Source organism: Rhinoderma darwinii, unplaced genomic scaffold (genome assembly GCF_050947455.1).
Source record: "Rhinoderma darwinii isolate aRhiDar2 unplaced genomic scaffold, aRhiDar2.hap1 Scaffold_742, whole genome shotgun sequence".
Lineage (NCBI taxonomy): Eukaryota > Metazoa > Chordata > Amphibia > Anura > Rhinodermatidae > Rhinoderma > Rhinoderma darwinii.
In genome coordinates this window covers 198,337-211,476 of record NW_027464304.1, presented here as the reverse complement: position 1 = coordinate 211,476, position 13,140 = coordinate 198,337, and the positions used below count along the sequence as shown (strand labels likewise).

At 47.7% G+C, this 13,140-nt stretch overlaps 9 non-coding genes across 9 annotated transcripts; all 9 read left to right on the top strand.

The window, feature by feature from the left end:
• Positions 1 to 756: 756 nt before the first annotated feature.
• LOC142730129 (U2 spliceosomal RNA) lies at positions 757 to 947 on the top strand. The gene has a single exon (XR_012878787.1). It is a non-coding gene; the product is annotated as a U2 spliceosomal RNA (small nuclear RNA).
• A 1,312-nt stretch (positions 948 to 2,259) lies between these two features.
• Positions 2,260 to 2,450, top strand: LOC142730128 (U2 spliceosomal RNA). The gene has a single exon (XR_012878786.1). It is a non-coding gene; the product is annotated as a U2 spliceosomal RNA (small nuclear RNA).
• Positions 2,451 to 3,746: 1,296 nt separating this feature from the next.
• On the top strand, positions 3,747 to 3,937 carry LOC142730127 (U2 spliceosomal RNA). The gene has a single exon (XR_012878785.1). It is a non-coding gene; the product is annotated as a U2 spliceosomal RNA (small nuclear RNA).
• Positions 3,938 to 5,241: 1,304 nt separating this feature from the next.
• Positions 5,242 to 5,432, top strand: LOC142730126 (U2 spliceosomal RNA). Its single transcript, XR_012878784.1, has one exon. It is a non-coding gene; the product is annotated as a U2 spliceosomal RNA (small nuclear RNA).
• Positions 5,433 to 6,724: 1,292 nt separating this feature from the next.
• On the top strand, positions 6,725 to 6,915 carry LOC142730125 (U2 spliceosomal RNA). The gene has a single exon (XR_012878783.1). It is a non-coding gene; the product is annotated as a U2 spliceosomal RNA (small nuclear RNA).
• A 1,276-nt stretch (positions 6,916 to 8,191) lies between these two features.
• LOC142730124 (U2 spliceosomal RNA) lies at positions 8,192 to 8,382 on the top strand. Its single transcript, XR_012878782.1, has one exon. It is a non-coding gene; the product is annotated as a U2 spliceosomal RNA (small nuclear RNA).
• A 1,280-nt stretch (positions 8,383 to 9,662) lies between these two features.
• LOC142730122 (U2 spliceosomal RNA) lies at positions 9,663 to 9,853 on the top strand. The gene has a single exon (XR_012878780.1). It is a non-coding gene; the product is annotated as a U2 spliceosomal RNA (small nuclear RNA).
• A 1,296-nt stretch (positions 9,854 to 11,149) lies between these two features.
• Positions 11,150 to 11,340, top strand: LOC142730121 (U2 spliceosomal RNA). Its single transcript, XR_012878779.1, has one exon. It is a non-coding gene; the product is annotated as a U2 spliceosomal RNA (small nuclear RNA).
• Positions 11,341 to 12,624: 1,284 nt separating this feature from the next.
• On the top strand, positions 12,625 to 12,815 carry LOC142730120 (U2 spliceosomal RNA). Its single transcript, XR_012878778.1, has one exon. It is a non-coding gene; the product is annotated as a U2 spliceosomal RNA (small nuclear RNA).
• Positions 12,816 to 13,140: the final 325 nt, after the last annotated feature.

Sequence of the window (13,140 nt, the reverse complement as noted above, 5' to 3'; positions counted from 1 at the left end):
CTTGCCTACAAAGAGAGCAGCAATTTGGATTTATTACTATGTTACCTAGAAGAATAACAAACTGTGCAAGGATGGAGGTTGTAGGAGCAAGGAGAAGTTGTCTGTAAAGTTGGTGGATGCCTATTTTCCATTTTGCAGTCCCTTGTCTCCCTCTTGTGGCCTCCTGGAGGCAACTAGCTGTGCAAAAAAAAGACAGCCTGGCTGCCGGCTGTTGCAGTGTTGCCCTCTCAGGCAACACTGAGTGACTGACTGAGCCTCACCGTCTTATATAAAGTTCAGACGGAACTTTGCACGTGTCATAGTGGAGCCCTCAGGATTCCAGAGCCAGCTTTCTGACATCATAATGGGGCCTCAGAGATAAAAGCCTGGGCCCAGGCAGTGTTGGTCAGTGCTGCTCAGCAGGCAGCACTGGACTGGACTGGATTACAGCTGATACAAGGTGTGAAGGAACAAGGGGTGGCTGTGGGCATGCACTTGCTGCCGCTGCCAGTGTTTATCTGCATGGCAGCAGGGCATTTGGGCGTTGCCAGGAAGGCGTTTTTATGTAGATTCCTCCTCTTTCAGCACTGCATTGTGGTGCAAGCAAAAGAAGCAAATCCTGTCTGGCTTCCTCTCCGGCCTTTATTCACCTCCCGTGTAGCTGTGAGTGTGTGAGCCTGCAGGGCCCCATGGAATTGCCTAGAAGTAGGCTGAATCGCTGCAAGGGCTGAACAGCAGTATCGGGCAGGCTCGGGCAACGCGCGGCCCGTTCGGGTTATCGCTTCTCGGCCTTTTGGCTAAGATCAAGTGTAGTATCTGTTCTTATCAGTTTAATATCTGATACGTCCCCTATCTGGGGACCATATATTAAATGGATTTTTAGAACAGGGAGATGGAAATAGAGCTTGCTCTGTCCACTCCACGCATTGACCTGGTATTGCAGTATTTCCAGGACCGGTGCACCCTTTCCTTATGTGTTGACTAAAAGCAGATTCCAAAAGTGTTTTTTGTCTTTGCTATTGTTTCTGTCTTTCTGAAGGGATCTCCCCTTTTAATCCCATTATTTCAACACCTGTTGGACAATGCATGAGTGATAATGAGCTCATTGATTAAATGCAATTAATGAATAGATTGCCACCTCTTGTTGTGTGTCGTCTGTGTTTCTGTGTTTCCGGCATTTCACATTGGAACACCTCATTCACCTTCCTTGTCTTCTCTCCGCCCTCCCTTTTAGGTAAGTTAAAGAGCTGCACCTGAGCCAGCCACTGATTGATTGATTGATTGATTGATTGATTGATTGATTGATTGATTGATTGATTGATTGATTGATTGATTGATTGATGCAGCACAACAGTCAAATAGTGGAGTGGAGTAGGGGAACAGCAAACAGCCAATAAAGCAGCCCGCCCGCTCGCCTGCCCGCCACAATGGACCTACCTGTGTACACTAGATGGATGTGATGGAATGTACTGTCGTCCCTACATTTCAAGAAGAAGTAAGAATTGCAGTTGCAACAAAGCCTTGCTTGCCTACAAAGAGAGCAGCAATTTGGATTTGTTACTATGTTACCTAGAAGAATAACAAACTGTGCAAGGATGGAGGTTGTAGGAGCAAGGAGAAGTTGTCTGTAAAGTTGGTGGATGCCTATTTTCCATTTTGCAGTCCCTTGTCTCCCTCTTGTGGCCTCCTGGAGGCAACTAGCTGTGCAAAAAAAAGACAGCCTGGCGGCCGGCTGTTGCAGTGTTGCCCTCTCAGGCAACACTGAGTGACTGACTGAGCCTCACCGTCTTATATAAAGTTCAGACGGAACTTTGCACGTGTCATAGTGGAGCCCTCAGGATTCCAGAGCCAGCTTTCTGACATCATAATGGGGCCTCAGAGATAAAAGCCTGGGCCCAGGCAGTGTTGGTCAGTGCTGCTCAGCAGGCAGCACTGGACTGGACTGGATTACAGCTGATACAAGGTGTGAAGGAACAAGGGGTGGCTGTGGGCATGCACTTGCTGCCGCTGCCAGTGTTTATCTGCATGGCAGCAGGGCATTTGGGCGTTGCCAGGAAGGCGTTTTTATGTAGATTCCTCCTCTTTCAGCACTGCATTGTGGTGCAAGCAAAAGAAGCAAATCCTGTCTGGCTTCCTCTCCGGCCTTTATTCACCTCCCGTGTAGCTGTGAGTGTGTGAGCCTGCAGGGCCCCATGGAATTGCCTAGAAGTAGGCTGAATCGCTGCAAGGGCTGAACAGCAGTATCGGGCAGGCTCGGGCAACGCGCGGCCCGTTCGGGTTATCGCTTCTCGGCCTTTTGGCTAAGATCAAGTGTAGTATCTGTTCTTATCAGTTTAATATCTGATACGTCCCCTATCTGGGGACCATATATTAAATGGATTTTTAGAACAGGGAGATGGAAATAGAGCTTGCTCTGTCCACTCCACGCATTGACCTGGTATTGCAGTATTTCCAGGACCGGTGCACCCTTTCCTTATGTGTTGACTAAAAGCAGATTCCAAAAGTGTTTTTTGTCTTTGCTATTGTTTCTGTCTTTCTGAAGGGATCTCCCCTTTTAATCCCATTATTTCAACACCTGTTGGACAATGCATGAGTGATAATGAGCTCATTGATTAAATGCAATTAATGAATAGATTGCCACCTCTTGTTGTGTGTCGTCTGTGTTTCTGTGTTTCCGGCATTTCACATTGGAACACCTCATTCACCTTCCTTGTCTTCTCTCCGCCCTCCCTTTTAGGTAAGTTAAAGAGCTGCACCTGAGCCAGCCACTGATTGATTGATTGATTGATTGATTGATTGATTGATTGATTGATTGATTGATTGATTGATGCAGCACAACAGTCAAATAGTGGAGTGGAGTAGGGGAACAGCAAACAGCCAATAAAGCAGCCCGCCCGCTCGCCTGCCCGCCACAATGGACCTACCTGTGTACACTAGATGGATGTGATGGAATGTACTGTCGTCCCTACATTTCAAGAAGAAGTAAGAATTGCAGTTGCAACAAAGCCTTGCTTGCCTACAAAGAGAGCAGCAATTTGGATTTGTTACTATGTTACCTAGAAGAATAACAAACTGTGCAAGGATGGAGGTTGTAGGAGCAAGGAGAAGTTGTCTGTAAAGTTGGTGGATGCCTATTTTCCATTTTGCAGTCCCTTGTCTCCCTCTTGTGGCCTCCTGGAGGCAACTAGCTGTGCAAAAAAAAGACAGCCTGGCGGCCGGCTGTTGCAGTGTTGCCCTCTCAGGCAACACTGAGTGACTGACTGAGCCTCACCGTCTTATATAAAGTTCAGACGGAACTTTGCACGTGTCATAGTGGAGCCCTCAGGATTCCAGAGCCAGCTTTCTGACATCATAATGGGGCCTCAGAGATAAAAGCCTGGGCCCAGGCAGTGTTGGTCAGTGCTGCTCAGCAGGCAGCACTGGACTGGACTGGATTACAGCTGATACAAGGTGTGAAGGAACAAGGGGTGGCTGTGGGCATGCACTTGCTGCCGCTGCCAGTGTTTATCTGCATGGCAGCAGGGCATTTGGGCGTTGCCAGGAAGGCGTTTTTATGTAGATTCCTCCTCTTTCAGCACTGCATTGTGGTGCAAGCAAAAGAAGCAAATCCTGTCTGGCTTCCTCTCCGGCCTTTATTCACCTCCCGTGTAGCTGTGAGTGTGTGATCCTGCAGGGCCCCATGGAATTGCCTAGAAGTAGGCTGAATCGCTGCAAGGGCTGAACAGCAGTATCGGGCAGGCTCGGGCAACGCGCGGCCCGTTCGGGTTATCGCTTCTCGGCCTTTTGGCTAAGATCAAGTGTAGTATCTGTTCTTATCAGTTTAATATCTGATACGTCCCCTATCTGGGGACCATATATTAAATGGATTTTTAGAACAGGGAGATGGAAATAGAGCTTGCTCTGTCCACTCCACGCATTGACCTGGTATTGCAGTATTTCCAGGACCGGTGCACCCTTTCCTTATGTGTTGACTAAAAGCAGATTCCAAAAGTGTTTTTTGTCTTTGCTATTGTTTCTGTCTTTCTGAAGGGATCTCCCCTTTTAATCCCATTATTTCAACACCTGTTGGACAATGCATGAGTGATAATGAGCTCATTGATTAAATGCAATTAATGAATAGATTGCCACCTCTTGTTGTGTGTCGTCTGTGTTTCTGTGTTTCCGGCATTTCACATTGGAACACCTCATTCACCTTCCTTGTCTTCTCTCCGCCCTCCCTTTTAGGTAAGTTAAAGAGCTGCACCTGAGCCAGCCACTGATTGATTGATTGATTGATTGATTGATTGATTGATTGATTGATTGATTGATTGATTGATTGATTGATGCAGCACAACAGTCAAATAGTGGAGTGGAGTAGGGGAACAGCAAACAGCCAATAAAGCAGCCCGCCCGCTCGCCTGCCCGCCACAATGGACCTACCTGTGTACACTAGATGGATGTGATGGAATGTACTGTCGTCCCTACATTTCAAGAAGAAGTAAGAATTGCAGTTGCAACAAAGCCTTGCTTGCCTACAAAGAGAGCAGCAATTTGGATTTGTTACTATGTTACCTAGAAGAATAACAAACTGTGCAAGGATGGAGGTTGTAGGAGCAAGGAGAAGTTGTCTGTAAAGTTGGTGGATGCCTATTTTCCATTTTGCAGTCCCTTGTCTCCCTCTTGTGGCCTCCTGGAGGCAACTAGCTGTGCAAAAAAAAGACAGCCTGGCGGCCGGCTGTTGCAGTGTTGCCCTCTCAGGCAACACTGAGTGACTGACTGAGCCTCACCGTCTTATATAAAGTTCAGACGGAACTTTGCACGTGTCATAGTGGAGCCCTCAGGATTCCAGAGCCAGCTTTCTGACATCATAATGGGGCCTCAGAGATAAAAGCCTGGGCCCAGGCAGTGTTGGTCAGTGCTGCTCAGCAGGCAGCACTGGACTGGACTGGATTACAGCTGATACAAGGTGTGAAGGAACAAGGGGTGGCTGTGGGCATGCACTTGCTGCCGCTGCCAGTGTTTATCTGCATGGCAGCAGGGCATTTGGGCGTTGCCAGGAAGGCGTTTTTATGTAGATTCCTCCTCTTTCAGCACTGCATTGTGGTGCAAGCAAAAGAAGCAAATCCTGTCTGGCTTCCTCTCCGGCCTTTATTCACCTCCCGTGTAGCTGTGAGTGTGTGAGCCTGCAGGGCCCCATGGAATTGCCTAGAAGTAGGCTGAATCGCTGCAAGGGCTGAACAGCAGTATCGGGCAGGCTCGGGCAACGCGCGGCCCGTTCGGGTTATCGCTTCTCGGCCTTTTGGCTAAGATCAAGTGTAGTATCTGTTCTTATCAGTTTAATATCTGATACGTCCCCTATCTGGGGACCATATATTAAATGGATTTTTAGAACAGGGAGATGGAAATAGAGCTTGCTCTGTCCACTCCACGCATTGACCTGGTATTGCAGTATTTCCAGGACCGGTGCACCCTTTCCTTATGTGTTGACTAAAAGCAGATTCCAAAAGTGTTTTTTGTCTTTGCTATTGTTTCTGTCTTTCTGAAGGGATCTCCCCTTTTAATCCCATTATTTCAACACCTGTTGGACAATGCATGAGTGATAATGAGCTCATTGATTAAATGCAATTAATGAATAGATTGCCACCTCTTGTTGTGTGTCGTCTGTGTTTCTGTGTTTCCGGCATTTCACATTGGAACACCTCATTCACCTTCCTTGTCTTCTCTCCGCCCTCCCTTTTAGGTAAGTTAAAGAGCTGCACCTGAGCCAGCCACTGATTGATTGATTGATTGATTGATTGATTGATTGATTGATTGATTGATTGATTGATGCAGCACAACAGTCAAATAGTGGAGTGGAGTAGGGGAACAGCAAACAGCCAATAAAGCAGCCCGCCCGCTCGCCTGCCCGCCACAATGGACCTACCTGTGTACACTAGATGGATGTGATGGAATGTACTGTCGTCCCTACATTTCAAGAAGAAGTAAGAATTGCAGTTGCAACAAAGCCTTGCTTGCCTACAAAGAGAGCAGCAATTTGGATTTGTTACTATGTTACCTAGAAGAATAACAAACTGTGCAAGGATGGAGGTTGTAGGAGCAAGGAGAAGTTGTCTGTAAAGTTGGTGGATGCCTATTTTCCATTTTGCAGTCCCTTGTCTCCCTCTTGTGGCCTCCTGGAGGCAACTAGCTGTGCAAAAAAAAGACAGCCTGGCGGCCGGCTGTTGCAGTGTTGCCCTCTCAGGCAACACTGAGTGACTGACTGAGCCTCACCGTCTTATATAAAGTTCAGACGGAACTTTGCACGTGTCATAGTGGAGCCCTCAGGATTCCAGAGCCAGCTTTCTGACATCATAATGGGGCCTCAGAGATAAAAGCCTGGGCCCAGGCAGTGTTGGTCAGTGCTGCTCAGCAGGCAGCACTGGACTGGACTGGATTACAGCTGATACAAGGTGTGAAGGAACAAGGGGTGGCTGTGGGCATGCACTTGCTGCCGCTGCCAGTGTTTATCTGCATGGCAGCAGGGCATTTGGGCGTTGCCAGGAAGGCGTTTTTATGTAGATTCCTCCTCTTTCAGCACTGCATTGTGGTGCAAGCAAAAGAAGCAAATCCTGTCTGGCTTCCTCTCCGGCCTTTATTCACCTCCCGTGTAGCTGTGAGTGTGTGAGCCTGCAGGGCCCCATGGAATTGCCTAGAAGTAGGCTGAATCGCTGCAAGGGCTGAACAGCAGTATCGGGCAGGCTCGGGCAACGCGCGGCCCGTTCGGGTTATCGCTTCTCGGCCTTTTGGCTAAGATCAAGTGTAGTATCTGTTCTTATCAGTTTAATATCTGATACGTCCCCTATCTGGGGACCATATATTAAATGGATTTTTAGAACAGGGAGATGGAAATAGAGCTTGCTCTGTCCACTCCACGCATTGACCTGGTATTGCAGTATTTCCAGGACCGGTGCACCCTTTCCTTATGTGTTGACTAAAAGCAGATTCCAAAAGTGTTTTTTGTCTTTGCTATTGTTTCTGTCTTTCTGAAGGGATCTCCCCTTTTAATCCCATTATTTCAACACCTGTTGGACAATGCATGAGTGATAATGAGCTTATTGATTAAATGCAATTAATGAATAGATTGCCACCTCTTGTTGTGTGTCGTCTGTGTTTCTGTGTTTCCGGCATTTCACATTGGAACACCTCATTCACCTTCCTTGTCTTCTCTCCGCCCTCCCTTTTAGGTAAGTTAAAGAGCTGCACCTGAGCCAGCCACTGATTGATTGATTGATTGATTGATTGATTGATTGATTGATGCAGCACAACAGTCAAATAGTGGAGTGGAGTAGGGGAACAGCAAACAGCCAATAAAGCAGCCCGCCCGCTCGCCTGCCCGCCACAATGGACCTACCTGTGTACACTAGATGGATGTGATGGAATGTACTGTCGTCCCTACATTTCAAGAAGAAGTAAGAATTGCAGTTGCAACAAAGCCTTGCTTGCCTACAAAGAGAGCAGCAATTTGGATTTGTTACTATGTTACCTAGAAGAATAACAAACTGTGCAAGGATGGAGGTTGTAGGAGCAAGGAGAAGTTGTCTGTAAAGTTGGTGGATGCCTATTTTCCATTTTGCAGTCCCTTGTCTCCCTCTTGTGGCCTCCTGGAGGCAACTAGCTGTGCAAAAAAAAGACAGCCTGGCGGCCGGCTGTTGCAGTGTTGCCCTCTCAGGCAACACTGAGTGACTGACTGAGCCTCACCGTCTTATATAAAGTTCAGACGGAACTTTGCACGTGTCATAGTGGAGCCCTCAGGATTCCAGAGCCAGCTTTCTGACATCATAATGGGGCCTCAGAGATAAAAGCCTGGGCCCAGGCAGTGTTGGTCAGTGCTGCTCAGCAGGCAGCACTGGACTGGACTGGATTACAGCTGATACAAGGTGTGAAGGAACAAGGGGTGGCTGTGGGCATGCACTTGCTGCCGCTGCCAGTGTTTATCTGCATGGCAGCAGGGCATTTGGGCGTTGCCAGGAAGGCGTTTTTATGTAGATTCCTCCTCTTTCAGCACTGCATTGTGGTGCAAGCAAAAGAAGCAAATCCTGTCTGGCTTCCTCTCCGGCCTTTATTCACCTCCCGTGTAGCTGTGAGTGTGTGAGCCTGCAGGGCCCCATGGAATTGCCTAGAAGTAGGCTGAATCGCTGCAAGGGCTGAACAGCAGTATCGGGCAGGCTCGGGCAACGCGCGGCCCGTTCGGGTTATCGCTTCTCGGCCTTTTGGCTAAGATCAAGTGTAGTATCTGTTCTTATCAGTTTAATATCTGATACGTCCCCTATCTGGGGACCATATATTAAATGGATTTTTAGAACAGGGAGATGGAAATAGAGCTTGCTCTGTCCACTCCACGCATTGACCTGGTATTGCAGTATTTCCAGGACCGGTGCACCCTTTCCTTATGTGTTGACTAAAAGCAGATTCCAAAAGTGTTTTTTGTCTTTGCTATTGTTTCTGTCTTTCTGAAGGGATCTCCCCTTTTAATCCCATTATTTCAACACCTGTTGGACAATGCATGAGTGATAATGAGCTCATTGATTAAATGCAATTAATGAATAGATTGCCACCTCTTGTTGTGTGTCGTCTGTGTTTCTGTGTTTCCGGCATTTCACATTGGAACACCTCATTCACCTTCCTTGTCTTCTCTCCGCCCTCCCTTTTAGGTAAGTTAAAGAGCTGCACCTGAGCCAGCCACTGATTGATTGATTGATTGATTGATTGATTGATTGATTGATTGATGCAGCACAACAGTCAAATAGTGGAGTGGAGTAGGGGAACAGCAAACAGCCAATAAAGCAGCCCGCCCGCTCGCCTGCCCGCCACAATGGACCTACCTGTGTACACTAGATGGATGTGATGGAATGTACTGTCGTCCCTACATTTCAAGAAGAAGTAAGAATTGCAGTTGCAACAAAGCCTTGCTTGCCTACAAAGAGAGCAGCAATTTGGATTTGTTACTATGTTACCTAGAAGAATAACAAACTGTGCAAGGATGGAGGTTGTAGGAGCAAGGAGAAGTTGTCTGTAAAGTTGGTGGATGCCTATTTTCCATTTTGCAGTCCCTTGTCTCCCTCTTGTGGCCTCCTGGAGGCAACTAGCTGTGCAAAAAAAAGACAGCCTGGCGGCCGGCTGTTGCAGTGTTGCCCTCTCAGGCAACACTGAGTGACTGACTGAGCCTCACCGTCTTATATAAAGTTCAGACGGAACTTTGCACGTGTCATAGTGGAGCCCTCAGGATTCCAGAGCCAGCTTTCTGACATCATAATGGGGCCTCAGAGATAAAAGCCTGGGCCCAGGCAGTGTTGGTCAGTGCTGCTCAGCAGGCAGCACTGGACTGGACTGGATTACAGCTGATACAAGGTGTGAAGGAACAAGGGGTGGCTGTGGGCATGCACTTGCTGCCGCTGCCAGTGTTTATCTGCATGGCAGCAGGGCATTTTGGCGTTGCCAGGAAGGCGTTTTTATGTAGATTCCTCCTCTTTCAGCACTGCATTGTGGTGCAAGCAAAAGAAGCAAATCCTGTCTGGCTTCCTCTCCGGCCTTTATTCACCTCCCGTGTAGCTGTGAGTGTGTGAGCCTGCAGGGCCCCATGGAATTGCCTAGAAGTAGGCTGAATCGCTGCAAGGGCTGAACAGCAGTATCGGGCAGGCTCGGGCAACGCGCGGCCCATTCGGGTTATCGCTTCTCGGCCTTTTGGCTAAGATCAAGTGTAGTATCTGTTCTTATCAGTTTAATATCTGATACGTCCCCTATCTGGGGACCATATATTAAATGGATTTTTAGAACAGGGAGATGGAAATAGAGCTTGCTCTGTCCACTCCACGCATTGACCTGGTATTGCAGTATTTCCAGGACCGGTGCACCCTTTCCTTATGTGTTGACTAAAAGCAGATTCCAAAAGTGTTTTTTGTCTTTGCTATTGTTTCTGTCTTTCTGAAGGGATCTCCCCTTTTAATCCCATTATTTCAACACCTGTTGGACAATGCATGAGTGATAATGAGCTCATTGATTAAATGCAATTAATGAATAGATTGCCACCTCTTGTTGTGTGTCGTCTGTGTTTCTGTGTTTCCGGCATTTCACATTGGAACACCTCATTCACCTTCCTTGTCTTCTCTCCGCCCTCCCTTTTAGGTAAGTTAAAGAGCTGCACCTGAGCCAGCCACTGATTGATTGATTGATTGATTGATTGATTGATTGATTGATTGATTGATTGATTGATTGATGCAGCACAACAGTCAAATAGTGGAGTGGAGTAGGGGAACAGCAAACAGCCAATAAAGCAGCCCGCCCGCTCGCCTGCCCGCCACAATGGACCTACCTGTGTACACTAGATGGATGTGATGGAATGTACTGTCGTCCCTACATTTCAAGAAGAAGTAAGAATTGCAGTTGCAACAAAGCCTTGCTTGCCTACAAAGAGAGCAGCAATTTGGATTTGTTACTATGTTACCTAGAAGAATAACAAACTGTGCAAGGATGGAGGTTGTAGGAGCAAGGAGAAGTTGTCTGTAAAGTTGGTGGATGCCTATTTTCCATTTTGCAGTCCCTTGTCTCCCTCTTGTGGCCTCCTGGAGGCAACTAGCTGTGCAAAAAAAAGACAGCCTGGCGGCCGGCTGTTGCAGTGTTGCCCTCTCAGGCAACACTGAGTGACTGACTGAGCCTCACCGTCTTATATAAAGTTCAGACGGAACTTTGCACGTGTCATAGTGGAGCCCTCAGGATTCCAGAGCCAGCTTTCTGACATCATAATGGGGCCTCAGAGATAAAAGCCTGGGCCCAGGCAGTGTTGGTCAGTGCTGCTCAGCAGGCAGCACTGGACTGGACTGGATTACAGCTGATACAAGGTGTGAAGGAACAAGGGGTGGCTGTGGGCATGCACTTGCTGCCGCTGCCAGTGTTTATCTGCATGGCAGCAGGGCATTTGGGCGTTGCCAGGAAGGCGTTTTTATGTAGATTCCTCCTCTTTCAGCACTGCATTGTGGTGCAAGCAAAAGAAGCAAATCCTGTCTGGCTTCCTCTCCGGCCTTTATTCACCTCCCGTGTAGCTGTGAGTGTGTGAGCCTGCAGGGCCCCATGGAATTGCCTAGAAGTAGGCTGAATCGCTGCAAGGGCTGAACAGCAGTATCGGGCAGGCTCGGGCAACGCGCGGCCCGTTCGGGTTATCGCTTCTCGGCCTTTTGGCTAAGATCAAGTGTAGTATCTGTTCTTATCAGTTTAATATCTGATACGTCCCCTATCTGGGGACCATATATTAAATGGATTTTTAGAACAGGGAGATGGAAATAGAGCTTGCTCTGTCCACTCCACGCATTGACCTGGTATTGCAGTATTTCCAGGACCGGTGCACCCTTTCCTTATGTGTTGACTAAAAGCAGATTCCAAAAGTGTTTTTTGTCTTTGCTATTGTTTCTGTCTTTCTGAAGGGATCTCCCCTTTTAATCCCATTATTTCAACACCTGTTGGACAATGCATGAGTGATAATGAGCTCATTGATTAAATGCAATTAATGAATAGATTGCCACCTCTTGTTGTGTGTCGTCTGTGTTTCTGTGTTTCCGGCATTTCACATTGGAACACCTCATTCACCTTCCTTGTCTTCTCTCCGCCCTCCCTTTTAGGTAAGTTAAAGAGCTGCACCTGAGCCAGCCACTGATTGATTGATTGATTGATTGATTGATTGATTGATTGATTGATTGATGCAGCACAACAGTCAAATAGTGGAGTGGAGTAGGGGAACAGCAAACAGCCAATAAAGCAGCCCGCCCGCTCGCCTGCCCGCCACAATGGACCTACCTGTGTACACTAGATGGATGTGATGGAATGTACTGTCGTCCCTACATTTCAAGAAGAAGTAAGAATTGCAGTTGCAACAAAGCCTTGCTTGCCTACAAAGAGAGCAGCAATTTGGATTTGTTACTATGTTACCTAGAAGAATAACAAACTGTGCAAGGATGGAGGTTGTAGGAGCAAGGAGAAGTTGTCTGTAAAGTTGGTGGATGCCTATTTTCCATTTTGCAGTCCCTTGTCTCCCTCTTGTGGCCTCCTGGAGGCAACTAGCTGTGCAAAAAAAAGACAGCCTGGCGGCCGGCTGTTGCAGTGTTGCCCTCTCAGGCAACACTGAGTGACTGACTGAGCCTCACCGTCTTATATAAAGTTCAGACGGAACTTTGCACGTGTCATAGTGGAGCCCTCAGGATTCCAGAGCCAGCTTTCTGACATCATAATGGGGCCTCAGAGATAAAAGCCTGGGCCCAGGCAGTGTTGGTCAGTGCTGCTCAGCAGGCAGCACTGGACTGGACTGGATTACAGCTGATACAAGGTGTGAAGGAACAAGGGGTGGCTGTGGGCATGCACTTGCTGCCGCTGCCAGTGTTTATCTGCATGGCAGCAGGGCATTTGGGCGTTGCCAGGAAGGCGTTTTTATGTAGATTCCTCCTCTTTCAGCACTGCATTGTGGTGCAAGCAAAAGAAGCAAATCCTGTCTGGCTTCCTCTCCGGCCTTTATTCACCTCCCGTGTAGCTGTGAGTGTGTGAGCCTGCAGGGCCCCATGGAATTGCCTAGAAGTAGGCTGAATCGCTGCAAGGGCTGAACAGCAGTATCGGGCAGGCTCGGGCAACGCGCGGCCCGTTCGGGTTATCGCTTCTCGGCCTTTTGGCTAAGATCAAGTGTAGTATCTGTTCTTATCAGTTTAATATCTGATACGTCCCCTATCTGGGGACCATATATTAAATGGATTTTTAGAACAGGGAGATGGAAATAGAGCTTGCTCTGTCCACTCCACGCATTGACCTGGTATTGCAGTATTTCCAGGACCGGTGCACCCTTTCCTTATGTGTTGACTAAAAGCAGATTCCAAAAGTGTTTTTTGTCTTTGCTATTGTTTCTGTCTTTCTGAAGGGATCTCCCCTTTTAATCCCATTATTTCAACACCTGTTGGACAATGCATGAGTGATAATGAGCTCATTGATTAAATGCAATTAATGAATAGATTGCCACCTCTTGTTGTGTGTCGTCTGTGTTTCTGTGTTTCCGGCATTTCACATTGGAACACCTCATTCACCTTCCTTGTCTTCTCTCCGCCCTCCCTTTTAGGTAAGTTAAAGAGCTGCACCTGAGCCAGCCACTGATTGATTGATTGATTGATTGATTGA